The following is an 11716-nucleotide window of genomic DNA, read 5'->3' on the forward strand; positions in this document are numbered from 1 at the left end:
AATTGAACTACTGAAATTGCAAGAAGAGGAGCAAAATAAAATAATAAAACCATTTGAAATAGAGGAAATGCAGGATATATATAAAAAAAAACTACTGAACAATAAAATGCCGGGAGAGGATGGACTCACAGTAGAATTCTATAAAACATTTAAAGACTTATTAATTCCTCCTCTCCTGGAAGTAATGAACCAGATTGAAGAAATACAAAACATACCAGATTAATGCAGAACAGCAATAATTACAGTAATACCAAAGACGGGGAAAGATCCACTAACACCAGCATTGTATAGACCAATATCTCTACTTACCACAGATTATAAGATAATAGCTTAACTATTAGCAAACAGATTGGCCGACTGTGTACCAAAAATAGTAAAACTAGATAAAACTGGATAAAGATGAACAACGGACAATATCTGTAAGTTTATTAACTTAATCCGTGCAGTACAAGGAAACAAGACTCCAACAGTGGTGGTTGCTTTAGATGCAGAGAAAGCCTTTGACAGGGTAGAATGGAATTATTTATTCAAAGTACTACAGAGGTTCAACCTACCAGAAAAATATATTAATTGGATTAAAGCATTATATAACGGACCATTGGCGAAGGTGACAGTAAATGGATATATATCAAACCAATTTAAATTAAGCAGATCAACTAGGCAGGGATGTCCACTATCTCCCTTACTGTTCGCATTAGCTATAGAACCACTGGCAGAACTGATAAGAACAGAAAATAAAATAAGAGGGATAAAAATAAAAGAGAAGGAATATAAAATCAGTCCATTTGCAGATGACATCATAGTATACTTAACAGAACCAGAAATATCAATAAAAGAATTACATAAGAAATTGAAGGAATATGGAGAAGTATCGGGGTACAAGATCAATGCAAATAAAAGTGAAGCAATGCCAATGAATAATGTGGAATTCACAAAGTTTAAGAAAGAATCACCATTTAGATGGCAAACACAAGCAATTCGATACCTCGGTATACAACTAGATATTAGTCTAGGCCATCTATACACACTAAATTATCAGCCATTAATGAAGAAATTACAAGATGACTTAGAGCATTGGAAAGACTTACCACTAACACTGATAGGAAGGGTAAATTGTATTAAAATGAATATCTTCCCAAGGATACAATACCTATTTTAATCATTACCAATTCATCTAACAGAGAAATTCTTCAAGGAACTAAAGAAAATAATAGGGAAATTCTTATGGAAAGGGGGGAAACCAAGGATAGCGCTAGATAAATTAACAGAATGGTACAAACAAGGGGGCTTACAGCTACCAAACTTTAAGAATTATTATAGAGTGACACAATTAAGATACCTATCAGATTTTTATCAAACAAAGGAAAAACCAGATTCAACCAGATTAGAGCTATATAAAATAGGGGAGAAGGTACCTGAACATACATTATATAAGTGGGATGAAAAGCTGGTGCAACATAGGAATTAACCAGTACTGCACCATCTGCTCAACATTTGGAAGAAGATTCACATAGAAAGGAATAAAACAAATTATCACCTATCAAAATTAATATTGAAGCAAAATCAACTAATCCCTTTCACAATAGATAACCTTTCCTTTAGAGAATGGGAGAGAAAAGGGATCAAAAGAATAGAAAATTGTTTTTCAGGAAATAAATTATTATCTTTTCAACAAATGAAGTGCAAATATGGTATAACTCACAGTACAATGTTTGCATACCACCAACTGAAAACCTACTTGAAGGACAAATTGGGAAGCAGAGTGAAGTTAGCAAAAGGAAGCAATTTTTAATATGTGATTACAGACACAATGATAATCAAAAGATTTGTAACAAACATGTGCATCAAACTGCAAGAGAAAGAGAATGAGGTCGATGGAATAAAAATTTATTATGAACTTATGATGTACCAATATTGAAACATTTATTGAATTTATGGACAAGTAAACTTAATAAATTGGGGCTTAAAAATAAATGGTCTGGGCAATTGCCATTATATAATAATCAACTTGTTCCTTTTACAGTCTCCAATATCACTTTGAAACAATGGGAAAGGAAAGGAATAAAAAAATTATCAGATTGTTTTTTTGAAGGATGTTTTTGTTCTTTTGAGGAATTACAAAGGAAATTTGGTATTAGTGGAAATTCTGTATTTGTGTATTATCAGTTAAGATCATTTGTAAAACAGATATGTGGCTGACATATGATTTTATTGCCTGAAACTAGTTTTGAGAAATATGTACTTTCCATACCAAAAAAGGGGTATATATCTGATTTGTATTGTATTTTACAAGAAAATGAAAGCAAGACAGATTGGGATAAAGATAAGTTGAAATGGGAAAAAGATTTAGGTTCTATAATAGCTGAAGAAGCCTGGATGGAAATTTGTCAGAATAGTATTCGGAAATTGATCAATGCTAGATTAGCGATGATTAATTATAATTTTATACATCAATTATATTTAACACCAGAGAAATTAAAAAAATTTGGTCTTAGTATGTCAGATTGTTGTTTTCGTTGTGATCAGACGGCCAATACTTTTTTACATACTGTTTGGTTTTGTGATCGATTGCAACAGTTTTGGAAAGGTATTCAATCTATTTTTAATAGTTTATATAATATCTATGTTGTATTAGATCCTGATATATTTTTATTAGTGAATATGCAATCATTAATTGACTTAGGCATAAGTGATTATCAGATTTCTTTTATCTATTTAGCCTTAGTGGTGGCCAAGAAATGTATAGCGCTTACTAATGTATATAGCGCTTAGTTGGAAAGTTCTTTGGCTTGGCTTCGCGGACGAAGATTTATGGAGGGGGTAAAAGTCCACGTCAGCTGCAGGCTCGTTTGTGGCTGACAAGTCCGATGCGGGACAGGCAGACACGGTTGCAGCGGCTGCAGGGGAAAATTGGTTGGTTGGGGTTGGGTGTTGGGTGTTGGGTTTTTCCTCCTTTGCCTTTTGTCAGTGAGGTGGGCTCTGCGGTCTTCTTCAAAGGAGGTTGCTGCCCGCCAAACTGTGAGGCGCCAAGATGCACGGTTTGAGGCGATATCAGCCCACTGGCGGTGGTCAATGTGGCAGGCACCAAGAGATTTCTTTAGGCAGTCCTTGTACCTTTTCTTTGGTGCACCTCTGTCACGGTGGCCAGTGGAGAGCTCGCCATATAACACGATCTTGGGAAGGCGATGGTCCTCCATTCTGGAGGCGTGACCCACCCAGCGCAGCTGGATCTTCAGCAGCGTGGACTCGATGCTGTCGACCTCTGCCATCTCGAGTATTTCGACGTTAGGGATGAAAGCGCTCCAATGGATGTTGAGGATGGAGCGGAGACAACGCTGGTGGAAGCGTTCTAGGAGCCGTAGGTCATGCCGGTAGAGGACCCATGATTCGGAGCCGAACAGGAGTGTGGGTATGACAATGGCTCTGTATACGCTTATCTTTGTGAGGTTTTTCAGTTGGTTGTTTTTCCAGACTCTTTTGTGTAGTCTTCCAAAGGCGCTATTTGCCTTAGCGAGTCTGTTGTCTATCTCATTGTCGATCCTTGCATCTGATGAAATGGTGCAGCCGAGATAGGTAAACTGGTTGACCGTTTTGAGTTCTGTGTGCCCGATGGAGATGTGGGGGGGCTGGTAGTCATGGTGGGGAGCTGGCTGATGGAGGACCACAGTTTTCTTCAGGCTGACTTCCAGGCCAAACATTTTGGCAGTTTCCGCAAAGCAGGACGTCAAGCGCTGAAGAGCTGGCTCTGAATGGGCAACTAAAGCGGCATCGTCTGCAAAGAGTAGTTCACGGACAAGTTTCTCTTGTGTCTTGGTGTGAGCTTGCAGGCGCCTCAGATTGAAGAGACTGCCATCCGTGCGGTACCGGATGTAAACAGCGTCTTCATTGTTGGGGTCTTTCATGGCTTGGTTCAGCATCATGCTGAAGAAGATTGAAAAGAGGGTTGGTGCGAGAACACAGCTTTGCTTCACGCCATTGTTAATGGAGAAGGGTTCAGAGAGCTCATTGCTGTATCTGACCCGACCTTGTTGGTTTTCGTGCAGTTGGATAATCATGTTGAGGAACTTTGGGGGACATCCGATGCGCTCTAGTATTTGCCAAAGCCCTTTCCTGCTCATGGTGTCGAAGGCTTTGGTGAGGTCAACAAAGGTGATGTAGAGTCCTTTGTTTTGTTATCTGCACTTTTCTTGGAGCTGTCTGAGGGCAAAGACCATATCAGTAGTTCCTCTGTTTGCGCGAAAGCCGCACTGTGATTCTGGGAGAATATTCTCGGCGACACTAGGTATTATTCTATTTAGTAGAATCCTAGCGAAGATTTTGCCTGCAATGGAGAGCAGCATGATTCCCCTGTAGTTTGAGCAGTCTGATTTCTCGCCTTTGTTTTTGTACAGGGTGATAATGGTGGCATCACGAAGTTCCTGAGGCAGTTTTCCTTGGTCCCAACAAAGCTTGAAAAACACATGCAGTTTGGCATGCAGAGTTTTGCCGCCAGCCTTCCAGACCTCTGGGGGGATTCCATCCATATCTGCTGCTTTGCCATTTTTCAGTTGTTCGATTGCCCGCTGCGCAGCTCAGACGGCAAAGTCCTCCTCAGCGACAAGATCTCCATCCTCAACTGATGGTCAGAACACTTCCAATCACTTTTCAGTGCCAACCGCTCAATCCAAGATTCCGCCCTGCTCCAGCTCCCTCAACAGCCCCTAAGGCTAGAGCTGGATGAGGTCCTCACCCTGGATGAGACATATAAGGCAATCGAAGTTGGAAAGTAGATCGGTGGTATTTAGAGATGAAGTCTTGTTTAATTATGGAAAATATATCTTTTTCAATTCAAGATAAGATGTCTTTTTATAAGCTGAAATGGACTACATTTGTTAAGTAAATGTGATTAAGTTTGACTTAAATATGTTTTATGAGATATTTTAGATCTGATAACTTTTTTTTATTAGTATTTTTGCCTGTTTTTTTTTGTTTGTGAGTGTTTTTTTTAATATATAATATTATTAACTTTATTAATTCTTCACTCTTTATTTTGGGGGGAAGGGTGTTTTTTTAATATATATATAGATTTTTTTAGTGGCTGTATATATGGGGGGGAATTAGACTAATTTAAGTTAGGTTATTAATGTTGTGTTGTAATAATTACTTTATTTTTATTTTTCTTTAAATGTTATTTTTTTGTTTTATTCATGTGATAAAATCTTTAAATAAAGTATTTAAAAAAAAGAAAGAGGACGAGGAAACAAGCTGTAAACCTAAACAAAAATGGGAACAAGATCTAAACATAAAGATAAAGAATGAAACATGGGAAAAGCTATGCTCTGGAACTATGAAAAATACAATAAACACGAGGTTATGCATGATACAATATAATTGGTTACACAGGCTATATATCATGCCCCAAAAGTTAAATAAATGGGACCTAACAGTATCAGATAGATGTTTTCGCTGTAAGAAGGAAATGGGAACAACCATACATGCAATTTGGACATGTGAGAAAGTTGAAAAGTTTTGGGAAGATCTAAACCAGGTATTAAATAAAATCACAAAAAGCAATATACCAAAAAATCCAGAGATCTTTCTTCTAAGTAATATAAGAAGTAAAGAACTAGGCCTCGATTTGGATGAAGCACAAAAAAGATTTATTATGATAGCCTTAGCTGTAGCAAAAAAATGTATAATGTCAACCTGGAAATCAGAAGAGAGCCTAAGAGTACAGCAATGGTACATAGAAATGAATAAATGTAATCCATTGGAAAAAATAACATATAATTTAAGAAATAACATCTCAGTATTTGAACAAATTTGGGAACCGTACATGGAACACAATAGAGAAGTCCTACCGTGGACCCCCACCGCCTAAAATGACAGAAGGAGAAGAAAACAAAATGAATTGACCCAGTATGTAAAAGTAGAAGACACAAATTTCTTGTTTATTTTCATTGTGTGACAACATTATTTAATGGGTTTAATGTATCATATATGTTGAACGTTGAGTGAGTGGGGAGGGGGGGTGAAGGAGGAAGGGAAGGGTGGGTGGAAAAAGGGGGAGAAAATGACACTGTGTATATCCAAGAGGGAAATGTCTGTGTGTATTTTGGTCAGTATGGTTAATAGTGTGAAAAATAAAAAAATTAAAAAAAAAACTAGTCAGTTTAGATTGGTTTAGATTGGAACTTGCTTATCAATTATGGATGGAAAATGTTATTACAGATTAAGGCACATGTACATAGAACAGTTTAAGTCACATATCCTCGGCAGTTCGAGAGGACCACGACTGCTTATCCAATTTTTGTTTACCTGCTCTTGCTCACTATTTCATTTTCCACTTGGCCAATTACACAAGTGTCCTTGCTTCCCCCGACACATTGAAGATTCTCTTCCATCCATCAAGGAGTACAACCCTCAGTGTTTCCAGGTGAAGCAAGGCTAATGGGATATTTTTAGACTGGAGCTCCTTCCTTACCTGATCAATATCCCTCATCCACTTCATTGGACCTGCACTCAAGTTGGCGAAAAAATAACACTGACCTGTTGCCATACGTAATGGGGCCTTTGAACTCTCTCGATCGCTGCATGGCAGTGCGTAGGATTTTATCCTGACTCTGATACCTCAACAGACGTACTAGGACATGTCTTGGTTCTGGATCATAGTTTAAAGGCAATTTTAAGGGATTTTAATGGTTTTAAATGGCTGCCATCTTGCTGTTTTGCCGTCATCCCATTGCTGAGATGAACTTGACTATTAAGGTTGAATTCTGGTCAGTACCTGTATTTCTTGGCTTGATTCTTCATTTCTTGCTCTTGGTTTAGCTGTTCAGCTCGCTGAAAGGCAATTTTGAGCATTTTTAACAGTGCTTAACTAAATTCATCTGAGGAGCCCCAGGGCTCACGTCCTCCTTTTCCACTGCATCATGTGACCCCGAGTAGCTTGATTAAAACAACTTAATCACACACTTTGGGCAGCCTACTGACTGAAAATATGCACAGAGACAATTACTGAAGAAATTGAAGTGCAGTCATCAGTTTACATTGATATTAAAATAATTCACATTTTTTGAAATGTTCTCCCTTAAAACCTTTGTGTCTGAGAAAGCTTGATACATCGAGTTTTCTCGAGTGCTTGTAAATGAGTGCAAATTCAAGAGGCACACAATGGTGCTGATCTCTTGGCAGGTCAGTTTTGTGAATGCAATTGACTGCCAGAGCTTTCAATTTTTGTAAAAAAAAAATCAATTTTGGAGCTATACCGGACATGAAATGTTGTACCTGGCTTGGCCTGTGGAGAACAACTAGAAAATTAATAACCTCACAGAAAGACTGCCTTAGTGTTTGGAACTAATGATCAGTTTAAAAATGTCACATTTTATTTTTGTTATACTTTTATATTTGTTATATGATGTGACACAATATACTTCACATGTACACAACACACATCAGAAAACATCTGTTTAAGGTGAGTGGAAGAAAATTTAGGGGAGAGGTCAGTCTATGATGGGAACCTGAAATGCATTGCTGGGGGTGGTGGTGGAGGCTGGTACAAGAGGGACATAGAAACATAGAAGATAGGAGCAGGAGTAGGTCATTTGACCCTTCGAGCCTGCTCCGCCATTCAACGAGATCATGGCTGATCTTAAAGTTCAGTACCCCATCCCCGCCTTCTAAGGTACATGGATTTAAGAACAATGGATGGTTAAGGGTGTGAGATAGTGAAGGATTAGATTGTGTAGAGTAGAATTATATATGTTGGCACATCATGGGCCATTCGGCCTACTGTGCAGCAATGTTCTATGTTCTAATGTTCCATGCAATACACTTGGAGGAATGCAAGAAAGTAAAAGGAAATGGGTTATTTTAAGGCTGATCCCTTAACAATTTTTAAAAAATTAAGGTGTACTTCTGAATTAGTGTATTTCATGCTTTAGGACAACAAACAAAGGAAAGCACATATATAGCCTGTTGTCTTATACACACCGCAAAGAAAGATAATTGCTGCGGTTATCTTTAACCTATGATAATAATGCAAAAGTGGAGTTTGTTTTTAATGTAATCGTTCAGAGCAGGGCTACTCTATTAAACCCATCAGGAAGTGGTAAGCATTGCTGATGAATGACCAGGTCTATCATGCTGTTAGATTGGGGTTCCTGGACATTGACCTATATGCCTTTTTTAAGTCACTATGTAATTTTGAAGATAGTAGAGGTAGCCATCCATTGGCTCTTCTTGACTTTAATAATGTTGGAGATTTTACATTTGAGAGGTGCAGATGAAAAAAACCTGACAAGCTATATAACCATTTCCTGTGAATGCTGCGTATTTCAACCATGTTGGGAGGAATGAATATGGAATTTTGTGGGTCAGCTGCTAATCAATGTTACTTTATTCAAGAAAGTGTGGATTTTCTTCAGTGTTTTGAAATTCCACTGAGACTATTTTTCCAATGGAGGACATTCCCATTGTCAGTTGAGTTTGTGGTTAAAATAAAACAAAATCTTTTGGGTTGAATTGTTTGGAAAAAATATGGATAAAGTTAAAGGGAAAGAGAGGTTATTGAAATCTCCCGCATAAAAGACAAGATAAAGTTTAGAAAAGGACAAAAAAATAGACTGGCAAAACAGACAAATGTGAGAAGGGTGGTGAATACAGAACTGAAAGTATGAATTTAGAAATGAGGGTAGATAAGCTTAAAATGCAGTTAGAAATTGGCAAGTACAAATTTGTGGGAAAAATGGAGATGTTGCTGTAGGAGGATCACTGTTGGGAGCTAATCGTTCAAGGGTACACATCCTATTAGAAAGACAGGCAGGTGACCAGAGGGTGTAGGTGGTCAAAAATTAAATAAAATCCTTAGGAAGAAGGGACATAGGATCAGAGAATATATAGTTCTTGTGGGTAGAGTTGAGAAACTGCAACCCTTTACTGAGTTGCATACAGGCCTCTAGAAGGTGCAAATTACAAAAGGAGTTAGAGAAAGCATGTAAAGAAGGCAATGTTATGCAGGTAGACTGGTTCCGGATTCTGAAAAAAGAAATCTGTGAAGTGCTTACACGGTGTTTTTTTCAGAGCAGCTTGTGGTTGAGTCCATGAGGGAAAAGGCAGTACTGGATTTGCTATGGTGCAATGAACGAGATTTGATAAGCAAGTTCTAGATTAAAGAACCAATATGAGGTATGATAGAATTCACTTTGCAGTTTGAGAGGGAGAAGCTAAAATCAGATGTGTCAGTGGTACTGTTGAGTAAATACAACTACGGAGAGGAGCTGCCCAAAGTTGATTGGAAAGGGGACCTGGTAGGGAAGATGGTAGGGGTTTCTGGGAATAAAGGCATCATGGTTAGCTTAGTGGTTGGTGCAATGCCAGTGATCGGGACTGAGGTTCGAATCATGTGCTGTCTGTGAGGAGTTTGTACGTTCTCCTTGTACCTGCATGGCTTTTCCCCAGGATCTCTGGTTTCCTCCCACCATTCAAAATATACCAGGATATAGGTTAATTGTGTGTAAATTGGGCGGCACGGACTCATGGGTTGAAATGTCCTGTTAACTTGCTGTATATCTAATTTTAAATTTAAAAATAATTCTAAAGAAATAAAAATGTTTCATCCCAAAGAATAAGAAACATTGTAAAGGGAAGGTGAGGAAAATGTAGCTTACAAGAAAAGTCAAAGACCATATAAGAGCCAAAGAAAAGGAAAATTATATTGGGAACATTCATGAAAAGTTAAAGGATTGGGCAGATTTTTTAAAAAATCAACAGAAAGCAAAAAGTAATAAGGGGGAAAAAGATAAAATTTGATAGTAAGCTAGCCAATACATAAATGAGAACACCAAATTTTTTTCAGATATATAAAGAGGTAAGAATGGACATCAGACCAATGGAAAATGACACTGGAGAAATTATAATGTGGAACAAAAAAAAATGGCAGATGAACTGAATCAATACGTATCTCCCATCAGTCTTCATTGTGGAAGACCAGTGACGTGCCAGAAATATAAGAGTCAGGGAGCAGAAGTGAGTATCGTTGCTATACTCTCAGGAGGGATGTGCTTGAGAAGATGAGGGAGCTGAAGGTGGATAGTCTCCTTGAGCAGATGGAGTTCCAAAAGAGGTGGCTGAAGAGATTGTGAATACATTAATAGTGATCTTTCACAACTACTAGAGTCAGAAATAGTTTGAGAGGATTGGATAATTGCAAATAGTGTTGAAATAAAAATACATCAGCCATAATTTGAATGGCAAAGTAGATTCAATGGGCTGAATGGCTTAATTCTGCTCTTAAGTTTGAGAGTCAGATCACACGCATTTAAGTCTGGAGACCAGATCAATACAGAATGAGCAGGTATGACCTGTTAAAAGTTGTCTCCCATGTGAAGTGGAGATTCCGGATGAAAATAGGAACAACAAAGGACACCCAACAGGTATGGCAGGGCCTGAACACTAACCTACTACAAAACCAAAGCCGGTGCAGTAGCAGACAGCAAATTGTCACTTCCATAAGAAGTCCATTTCTTCTATGCCCAATTTGACCACAGTAACAGAGAATAATCACCCCTCCACACCGTTACATCCCTTGATGATCCCATCCCGTCCATATCTGAAGATGATGTTAGTGCTGCCTTCAGGAGAGTGAATCTGAGGAAAGCATCCAGCCCAGATGGAGTACCTGCTCAAGTATTAAAAATCTGTGCTGACCAACTTACCAATGTATTCACAGATATCTTCAGCATCTCACTCCGACAGGGTGTGGTACCTATCTGTTTCAAACAAGTGTCTATCGTACTGGTGCCCAAGACGAGTGCAGTAACCTGCCTTAATGTCTATCGACCAATAACACTTACATCAGCAGTGATAAAATGTTTTGAAAGGCTGGTGTTAAAGCATATCAGCTCCTGTCTGAGTGACGACATGGATCCGTTCCAGGTCATCTATTGTAGCAAAAGATCTTCAGTGGATGCCATCTCATTAGCTCTACACAAATTCCGGGAAAACCTAGACAATAAAGATGCATTCAGCAAGATGTTCTTTATCGACTACATTTCGGCATTTAACACCATCATTCCCTCAAAACATATCAGCAAACTCCAAGACCTGGGACTCAACATTCCACTGTGCAATTGGATCATGGATTTCCTCACCACCCAAACCACAAACAGTGAGGATTGGTAAGAACATCCCTTCCACAATCTCCATCAGTACCTGAGCACTACAGGGCTGGGTTCTTAGCCCCCTGCTCTACTCACTTTACACCTACGTCTGTGTGGTTTGCTATGACAATAACAATATGTACAAATTTGCCAACAATACCATGGTAGTGGTTTGTATAAAGAAAGGTGATGAGTCAGCATATAGAAGGAGAATGAAATCTTGGCTGAATGGTGAACCAACAACAACTCACTGAAACTCATCAAAAGCTGAATGTTGACTTCAGGAAGGGAAAACTAGAGATATACAATCTGGTGATTATTGAGGGATTAAAGGTGTAGAAGGTGAGCAAATTTAAGTTCTTGGCAGTCATTATCATGGCTGATTGTTCCTGGACCCAACACACCAATGGCATCGTGAAGAAAGCACCTCAGCATGTCTACCTCCTCAGGAGTTTGCAGAGGTTTGGTATGACACCAGAAACATGGCAAATTTCCACAGAGGTGTGATGGAAAGTGTGCACATTAGCTGCATTATGGATTGGTATGGGGACACCAATACCCCAGAGCATAAAGCCCTG

At 38.6% G+C, this 11716-nt stretch overlaps 1 long non-coding RNA gene across 1 annotated transcript in view; it reads right to left on the minus strand.

The window, feature by feature from the left end:
- The window catches only part of LOC138756243 (uncharacterized), a 30982-nt gene extending 20048 nt beyond the window's left edge, over positions 1 to 10934 (minus strand). The window contains exons 1-2 of the long non-coding RNA XR_011352897.1: positions 10833 to 10934; positions 6767 to 6822 (exon numbers count right to left, since the gene is read on the minus strand). This is a non-coding gene — a long non-coding RNA (uncharacterized lncRNA). The remainder of the gene's footprint in view (positions 1 to 6766; positions 6823 to 10832) is intronic.
- Positions 10935 to 11716: the final 782 nt, after the last annotated feature.

Source organism: Narcine bancroftii, chromosome 3 (assembly GCF_036971445.1).
Source record: "Narcine bancroftii isolate sNarBan1 chromosome 3, sNarBan1.hap1, whole genome shotgun sequence".
Taxonomy (NCBI): Eukaryota; Metazoa; Chordata; class Chondrichthyes; order Torpediniformes; family Narcinidae; genus Narcine; species Narcine bancroftii.